Source organism: Coenobita brevimanus, chromosome 3 (genome assembly GCF_032717465.1).
Source record: "Coenobita brevimanus isolate Jiangsu-jjx chromosome 3, ASM3271746v2, whole genome shotgun sequence".
Taxonomy (NCBI): domain Eukaryota; kingdom Metazoa; phylum Arthropoda; class Malacostraca; order Decapoda; family Coenobitidae; genus Coenobita; species Coenobita brevimanus.
The window spans coordinates 19,801,132-19,810,494 of record NC_136956.1 but is presented as its reverse complement, the minus strand read 5'-3'; the positions used below and the strand labels follow the sequence as shown (position 1 = coordinate 19,810,494).

At 43.8% G+C, this 9,363-nt stretch overlaps 1 pseudogene; it reads left to right on the top strand.

Annotated features, from left to right (window-relative positions):
• The first annotated feature begins 5,747 nt into the window (after positions 1 to 5,747).
• On the top strand, positions 5,748 to 5,863 carry LOC145394582 (5S ribosomal RNA; annotated as a pseudogene).
• The last annotated feature ends 3,500 nt before the right edge of the window (positions 5,864 to 9,363 follow it).

Below are 9,363 nucleotides of genomic sequence, written 5' to 3'. Positions count from 1 at the left end.
AAGTGTACTCAATTCCACTGTTAGTTCACATATGGTTGTGTCTTTCTTGTTGACCTCACTTCCTAGTTTTTCTATTTCTTCCTTTTGCAAGTGCATCTGCTTATTTCATCAATTTCTTTCTGGAAAGCCATCTCCAGTTTGTGTACACGTTCAACCAGTCTTTTGTGAGTCTCCATTTCAACCAGTTCTTGATAGAAATCATCATCCTGCATTCTACCTTTATCCCTTTTCTTTTCCAAATTTGCCTTACTAAAGTATGTGGCCATTTTGCAATACCAAAAACACAGAGTACTTACATTCCCCGGGACAGTTGTAGTCAAAACAAATAATCAGCTGACTGAGCACATTCTTTCGCTACTCGGTTCTCTTTTCTGTTTGAACAAGTCTTGTTAAAACTTCTTATTTTTTTTTTTTTAAATAATAAAAAACCATTTAGTCTAACCTGGTACAGAGCTTGACTCATATAAAGATACTAATTTAGGTAATGCCACTGGCCGTGCTGGCTCGGTATGGAGCGCTGTCGGCCCACGTCTGTTCTCCTTGATAGCTGCTGTGTGTGTGTGTGTGTGTGCGTGTGTGTACGTGTGTGTGTGTGTGTGTGTGTGTATGTGTGTGTGTGTGTGTGTGTGTTTTCGCAGTTTATTTAACGCCGTTAGGGATTTTGAAATGTGACGTAATGACGTCAGTAGAGGCGAGGCTATGCTATTTTCCTACTACTACGCTCTTGTTAAAGATATTACTCGTATGTGAAGTACTAAGAGGTCATGTGTTGTATAACTGCAATGTGACTGAACACAAACTTTAATTTCATGGTTATACAAGCCACACCGTCACCTACCATACTGTACCCTCCCACTCCCTTGAATTGTCATTGTGAACCACGGGACTGATCCAAAACTTTCCTTGAGTTCAACTCCTGCAAAAAGAATCATAAGTGGAATGGAATGGAATATGAAGTTTAGGCCAAAGGCCAAGCCCTGGGACCTGATTGGTCATTCAGCGCTTTGATGAGTGAGATATGAAAGACAATAGTTTAAAAGAATGAGTATAAAAATTGAGAAAACTACTACACAATAATCATGCAACTAAAATCGTAGGTAAAATGAAAACAGATGTAGTCAGCAAGCCCTAAAACATAACTATGACAACACCAATCACAGCTTGCAGTATAGCCCTGTCTCCTTTAAAAATGCCATAAGGCTAGAAACATTTGCCCTATTACCTAAAACAACTGATAGGGATCCCTTATTTGTTAAAAATTTCGCCTGAGAGCGGGCATAGGTCGGACAATCCAATAAGAAATGCCTGCAAGTTATTGTGACTTGACAGATGTCACACTGGGGTGGGACCCCTCGGTCCAAAAGGAACCCGTGAATCAAATGCGTATGGCCAATTCGCAGCCTAGTCAACCTCGTCTCAAAACCCCGACAAGCCTGAGAAGAGGATGACCAGTCATAAACCGATGGCCGAATCTCTTTATACTTCGTGTTATTGGCCAGGGAGGGGGAAGCCCATCTCGCCTGCCACTCAGACCAAACAAAGTTACGGATAACGGTCTTCAAATCAGAATAGGGAACCTTATTGTACCCAACAGAAGGAAGAGAACATGCCGATTTTGCCTCTTTGTCAGCAAATTCGTTCCAATAGAGATTAACATGTGACGGTATCCAGCAGAACGAAACAAATTTATACTTTGTAGCCAGGCGCCAAAGCCAAGACTGAATCTTCCTTATTATAGGGTGGAATGTGCTAAACTGCTTAATGGCGGTCAAGCTTCCATAGGAGTCTGAATATATTGTAAATGTCTTTCCCGGCATTGAGTAAGCCTCTTCAAGAGCCTTCTCAATAGCAGTTAGTTCAGCAGTGAGAACAGATGCATTATTAGAAAGACGTCCAAGACGTACACCCCCTTCATGGACGACAGCACAGCCTACACCAAGGGGTGACTTTGAGCCATCAGTATACAACTTTACTGAGTCTCTGTGGAGAAGGTCATGACGCAAAAACTTCGATTTAGTTTCTTCATCCGAAAAGATTTTTCTACGTATGGTTTTGGGACACACATTAGGTTCTGGAATGAGCCAAGGAGGGAGACTGCTGTAGCTTATTGGTTCAATTTTTTGCTCCCTCAGTGATGCATCACCCACAGGAAGCATGCGAATCTGGAATGGTATAGAGGCTCTAGGACCATAGAACTTAGATGGGTCACACTGCAACAGAACATCAACACAAGGATTGGTGTAACGATTGCTCTTAATTCGCGCAATGTAGCAAAGCCCTAACTCATGCCTGCGTAAGTCCAGAGGAAGCTGGTCTGTATCTACATATAAACTCTCCACAGGGGAAGTGCAGTATGCACCCGAGCACAGTCGTAGTCCCGTATTGTGGAGCACATCAAGCTCATGAAGTTTGGTCTTACATGCAGAGGAATAAATTTGGCATGCGTGGTCAATCTGTGACTGGCACAAAGAGTTATAGAGCCTGAGAAGGGAGTTCCTATCAGCACCCCAATCAAAACCAGAAACCACCCTAAGGATATTTAATGATTTCTTGACTTTTAAGCTTCAGATAATCAATGTGCTGTGACCAGGAGAGACGTGAGTCAAGATCATACCCAGAAACTTAACCTCCTTCTCAAAAGGGATGATGTCGTTGTTTAACTTTAAGTGTAGGACAACATCCTGGCATGTGCTTCTAGTGAAGTGGACTGCAACAGTCTTGGAAGGTGAAAAGCAAAAACCATTATCATCAGCCCAACGACAAATAGTGTGTATGGACTTCTGCAGGTGATGACTAATTTCGACTGCGTTGTAGCCAGACACACAAATTGCTAAATCATCAGCATACAGGGAGCCCAACACAGGGCGGGAAATCTGATCGAGAACTCCATTGATAGCCACAGCGAAACAGATGACACTAAGAATGCTGCCTTGGGGAACACCCTCCTCTTGCCTATAAGGGCTGGATACAATATCCCTGACACGAACCTTAATGTAACGTTCCGACAAGAAGGAATGGATAAAGCGAAACATATTTCCCTCTATGCCATATCGAGACAGCTGAAGAAGGATACTAGTGTGCCTGGTTGTGTCATACACCTTCTTGAGGTCAAAGAACACCCCAGTAGTCTGACAATGGCTGGCAAAGCTTTGCTAGATTTTATTTGAGAGGATCAGGAGGGGGTCTAATGTCGAACGGTTCTTCCGAAACCCAAACTGGTAAGGAGAAAGCAGCTTTTCGGATTCTAAGTACCACACTAACCTTGCATTAACTAGCTTTTCCATCATCTTACAAACACAGCTGGTCAATGCGATAGGCCTATAGGTGGTGGCCAAAAGGGGATTTTTGTTTGGCTTGCTGATGGGAATGATGAGGGAAACTCTCCAACTGGCAGGAAAAATGCCCGTTTCCCAAATTTTGTTAATGATCTTTAGGAGGAACTTCGTAGCCATAACAGGCAAATTTGTGAGCATTGAATAGAGGATGTTGTCCTCACCTGGAGATGTAGAGGTAGTCGATGACAGAACGTCTTCTAGTTCCCGGAGTGTGAACGGAGCATTATAGGAAGCATTGGAAGAAGATGGAGAAGGTGAAGGCATGTCAGGAATACCGTTCCCTGATATTCGAGAGGACTTGGAGACATCAGCAAAATGCCTCCCTAAGGTCTCCGCAACCTCAGCAGGATCAGTGATGAGATTGTCACCTATTTTCAATGTCGGGTTGGGAGACGGGATAAATTTGCCTGAAAGCTTTCTAATTTTCCTCCATATAACCTTAGAGGGAGTCTTGGAATTAATGCCGTTGATGTAAGATATCCAGGAGTCCCACTTGGCCTTTCGAAAGTTGCGACGCTGCTTTGCCATGGCACGTTGGTAAATTTGGCGCATGGCAGCTGAGGCTCTGGTCTTATGAGGACGATAGCACTTTCTCGTAATTTTCCTTAGTATGGCAAAGTTGTATTGATTAGAACAGTGAAGTAAGTTCTGAGATTGGATGTTTTAGTGTACAGTAATAGCTTAAACAAAGCTTGGCATATTAAATGCTGTCAGAAGCAAGAATTGACCAATTATCCTAAAGGATCTCAGTCTATGACATTACTACTGAGTCAGCAAGAGTGCTTCTCGTGTGTTTCTTCTTGTTGTAACTCCAAACTGAAGTAGGTGGAAGTCCATTACACCACAGGAAACTAGTCACTTCAATTGGTTGCTCCCAGAGGTCTTTTGTAGAAGCTGTGTTGAAGGACTGCCAGTTTTATAATAGCGTGGCACATGAGTAAGTATGATGTGATGGGGGGGACTTCATTGCAATGTAGGCTTAGTGGATTGTTTGTGAGGTGTATCTTGTGTTGGTATTGGAACAGGGAAGGGTGATGACTATATTACAGTGTGGCTAGGTGCATTTGGTTCTCTCTAGGTACGATAGGTTCAGAGAGGTGAATGTATGTTGGTGGTTTATGAATGGGTGCAATGAATTATCTCATCAGGAGTCATTTACCAAATTGGCACAGGAATTACAAAATCAGCACTTTTAATAGCAAAATATAAAACTTCCTGACACCAGAAAGCTTCATACAGACCTCATTATCTGAAACTGTCAAAATAATGTAATTAATTTGAATGCATGAGAAATCTGGTTTCATCATAAAAATATGCGAAAGTTAACAAAAGTGCTTCACCATCAGATTTCCAGCTCGTCCTGCCAGACTTCCATTCTTCATATTCATTGAATTAGCAATACAGATAATTGTATTGATGGACATATTTTAACCTGTATATACAGTAAATGTTTTCCTAATTATCTGTACTTCTTTTCCAATATAAAACTGTGTGATGAAGTATGTTTATGCAGTGTAATGTTGGGTAGAAGGTGAGGGATGTTAATAATACACTTTGGTTAGTGTTGGGTGTTTGGTTGTTTTGTTTCTCTGTGGAGGGTGATGCAACATAAAATTACAAGAGTGGTATCTGTTTTGAGCCAAGGCAATGAACTATGTGTCTCCCTTATTCACATGTTCTTTTATTAGAATCATTTTTGTTTCTTGATGTAGGTGCCTCTGTATTTGTGGTCTTAATTCGTCCTGTTACACTAAGCTCTAAAAAATCCGGCATGCCTGGGAAAAACAAGTTTGGGTGTCTAAATTATCTGGATTCTCAACACTTGCTGGGCTGACTCTTTGTAAGGTAGTTCATCTCACCTGAATTATTGTTTCATAACCTTTCTAAAATGTACATCATGTGAGGCATGCAACTTGGCCCATGCAGGCCTTCATGTGCCTCATATGAGGTCTGCAACTTGGCAAGGGTTAAAAAAAAAAAAAAAACAGGAATGCCATGTGAATAATAAAATGCAAAGAAAATGGTACTGTGAAACCTAAAATGCCACCTAGAACCAGGCCCTAGGCTACAACTCATATGTGGACATTCTGAGTAGTGATTACTGATATTTTCAGTCCACAGAATTGACTCATATGGTGATTGTTAAGTGCTGAAGTTGTCATAGTTACTTCATCCTGGATACTGGTAAGAAAATTTGGTATGAATTATGGATAATTACATGAAATAATTAGAAAATAAAATCCTTTATTGGTGGATAAAAGTTAAATCTAGAAGAATGAGATTCCATATAATTCCATTGGCATCACATGCAGTCAGCTTTCTGAGTGGTGATTAGTGATACTCGTATTTGCAATCCATCAAATTGACTAATATGATGATTTTGTTAGATGCTGAAATTGTCATACTGCCTTTGTCTAGGATACTGTATTGAGTACACCACTTCCCGTCCGATCAGCAAAGTTAAGCAACATTGGGTCTGGTTAGTACTTGGATGGGTGACTGCCTGGGAACACCAGATGCTGTTGGCATAACGTTCTCCCTACGTATCAAGTGGGGTTGGTGGAGGATTAGTGCCCCTCCCTGTAAAACAATTAACTCTGAGCTCTTGGCCACCCCGTTTGGGATACGTGGCGTCTGGCAATGGATGAATGAAATGAATGGCACAGGTTTTATTCCACCAGGGGACCGCAGGTCGACGCGGTTTACCTTTCGACATAGGGATGGCCACACGGGCACTGTCCATAATCACAGCAACAAAGTAATCATAGGCTTCCAAGTGACTACAGAAGGACTCGAAAAGCCTAGCCAGAAGTATACCGTTTTTGTAATTCAACCAATCAGCCTCCCGCTCCCTCCACCTAGGAGAAGAATGAGCAGGAACATTTTTCACACACTTTAGATGGATTGGGTAATGGTCGCTTCCATTCAGAAAGGGATTTACTGACCAACGAAAATCCATTAGGATGGAGGGAGAACACAAGCTCAAGTCAATAGCGGAAGAGGCTCCACTACAGACATTGTGGTAAGTCATAGAGCCATCATTGTAAAATGAGATATTATGTGATTGGAGTATGTCATCTATAATCCTCCCACCAGCATCCAAAATTGTACCACCCCATAGCGGATTTTGGGCGTTAAAGTCTCCAAGAAGGAGAAAGGGGACAGGAAGCTGACGAATTAACTCTTCAATGTCATGCTCACTGAAACCACCACCAGGTGGAAGATACAAGGAGCACACCATGAGCAAATATTCCAATACAACTGTAATAGCAACAGCTTGAAGAGTTGTCTGCAACTGAACAGAAGAGTGCTGCAAGGACCTGTGAACAATTATTGCTGTACCCCCATGCACACGATTTCCTGGTGGAGGGGGAGACCCGTGAAAGGCATAATTCAATCCAGGATTGTATACCTCAGAGCCCAACATGGTCTCCTGGAGACAAACGATACCTGAATCAAAGTCATGTATCAGAACTTTTAGTTGCTCGGACCTAGAGCGAAGACCCTTACAACTCCACTGCAAGATGTCAGAATGGAAAATTACCTACTAACGTCGGAAGCCCCAACCTTTCCTTTATGCGGTTGGGAAGATGAAGGCGCACGTTTGGTATCAGTGTGCAATGGCAGACGACGGCTCCTCACGGACTTGTCAACAACAGATTTGGTGACTGGGATCTTAGAAGTTACAGACGAAACTTCCACTGGAGGAACTTGAAGCTGACTATTTAGTGCGGGGTTTTGGGGGAGTCCAAGAATTGTACTTCCCGGTGTCAACTTTACTTGGTATGTCAACAGTTTTGCGGGAATGCGGGGACCCTGATGAGCCTCCAGAGCGGAGACCGGCACTCGTGCTGAAGTACCTGGTGCAGTAGCCAGAACTCGCACACAGGACTCCGAAGAAAAGGTAGGCCTAGCAGCGTTTAATTTATTCTCTCGATTAGGGGCACGTTTCATATATGAATAGGGTGTCTTCTGCTGATGGCCATCTGATACTCCCAGAGGAATCTTGCTAGGTGGAACGTCCGTTGAGTCAAGAGACTCAGTAGACCCTCGGGGACGTTTCTGGTGTGACTGAGATGAAAAACTTGGAGATTGCTTAGTCGGAGAACGTATATGTGTGATTGTCTTTGTAGACTCTGAGGACTCAACAGAGGGGGCAGCTGATGATTCAGGAGAAACAACTGACGGGCTAGGACGAATGCCTGTTGAGTCAATTGTTTCACATGAACGTCCAAGGTGCCTCTGATGCGATGTAAATATTTTAGGTGTTCTTGTTGGAGAATCCATGGGGGCATGGACTTCTACGGCATGAACTCTTGTAGTTAATGTTTCCAGTCTTTCAGATTAGGATGCTGTGGAGGGCCTATCTGACATGGTTGACAAAACAGAAAACTTATTCCGGACAGGAGTATAAGAAACAATCGGAAGAGAGCGGGAAGAAACTTTTGTTGGCTGAGGAAGCTGAGAAGGTGCTGAAGCCGAACCAGATGTGGAGTTGGATGAATTAGGGCAGAGGGAGGAGGCAAATGTCTTAGCCCCACCATCCTTCTCTTGTCTAAACAGAAGTTCCCGTCTGGCACTACCCAGGCTAATGAACTGTGAGTTAGCCAACTGAAGAACATCCTGCTCAAGGCGGTACCTCCTACATTGTCGAGAACTTAGGGAATGAGCCTCCCTGCAGTAAAAACAATAGGGATCCGATTCACACTCAATAGTAGGATGTGAGTCCAGGGCAGAGCAATGACCGCACCGGGAACGATTTGTACAGTTCTTCCTCCCGTGACCAAACTCATAACATGAGTAACACTGCAGCGGACGGTCAACAAAAGGTTTTACTTGAAGAGACAGAGGGCCAATTTTAACACGATCTGGGAGATAGGGACCATAAAAGGTGAAGACAATCATGTTACTATTTCCTCTGATCTTCGATACTCGCTGGACATTGTCAGGGCACAAATCAAGAATGTCATCTTCTGAAAAAGCATACAAATCCTGATTATAGACACGCCCTTTGCTGTAATTGAATGTTTGATGAGGTTTGATGGTCTCAAAGAGGCCATCAGAAGGGCAAGTTAGATGGAGAAGCATCATGGCCTGTGTCAGATCCTTTGCTCGAACTAACACTCCTTTACCATACTTCTTGAGGTTGCCCTCAGGAAGCACTCCAATTTCTTTCTCTAGATACCTAGTAGCGTGGATGAAGTTTCCTCTCCCTTCTCTATAATATGCCACAAACCAGTAAGGTGTGGGGGCGTGGCGCACCTTAGGAACTCGCTCTTCAGCATCATCAAAGATGTTGGGGCAATGGTCATTTTCACAATCCATTACGTTGTTTGATCGGATCAGCTCAACAGAACAGTTGGCCTCCCCTAGAGAAAGAGAATTCCTTGCCTCAAAAGCGGCTTTGGCAGCACTGCCAGAAGTAAAGGTCACGTAACACCGATTGGACCTACAGTCATCATCATATCTTAGACGGATACGAACAACTGTTCCAAATGGTTTGAAAAGAGAGTGAATGGCACGGTAGGAAAGAGATGTAAACACATTAATCAGCTTAAGCGTATCCAGATTATAAGAAATCTCGGAAGACTTGATAGGTGACTCGTGGAGTCTACCAGCATCATTAGTAGCAGCAGCAGGAGTGCGAGCTCCAGCCTGCACTTGCAAAGAACCACCATCACGACCATAGGGTGACGTCTCGAGGGTCTGGTCGACCTCCCCTCGAGGACCAATGGTATTTTCAGTGTTTATATCCATATAGAATGGGTTGATAATAAATGGCTCCAGGGGCCAGGAGCAACTGCCTACCGGGAATACGAGGGGACCGAGCGCTGGCCACCGCGAGCGGGGTACCTGTCCCCATGGGGGCTTCTCGGTTTAAGAAGAAACCCCACATGATCCGAAAGTTTGCCCTCGGAGGAGCTAAGACCCCTTTCCCCAGCGCATCCCAGCCCAGACACCCAACCATCCAACACAGGACAACCCCAGAAGGTGATCCCTCTGGCGGGCGGCACTGTTGACCCACACT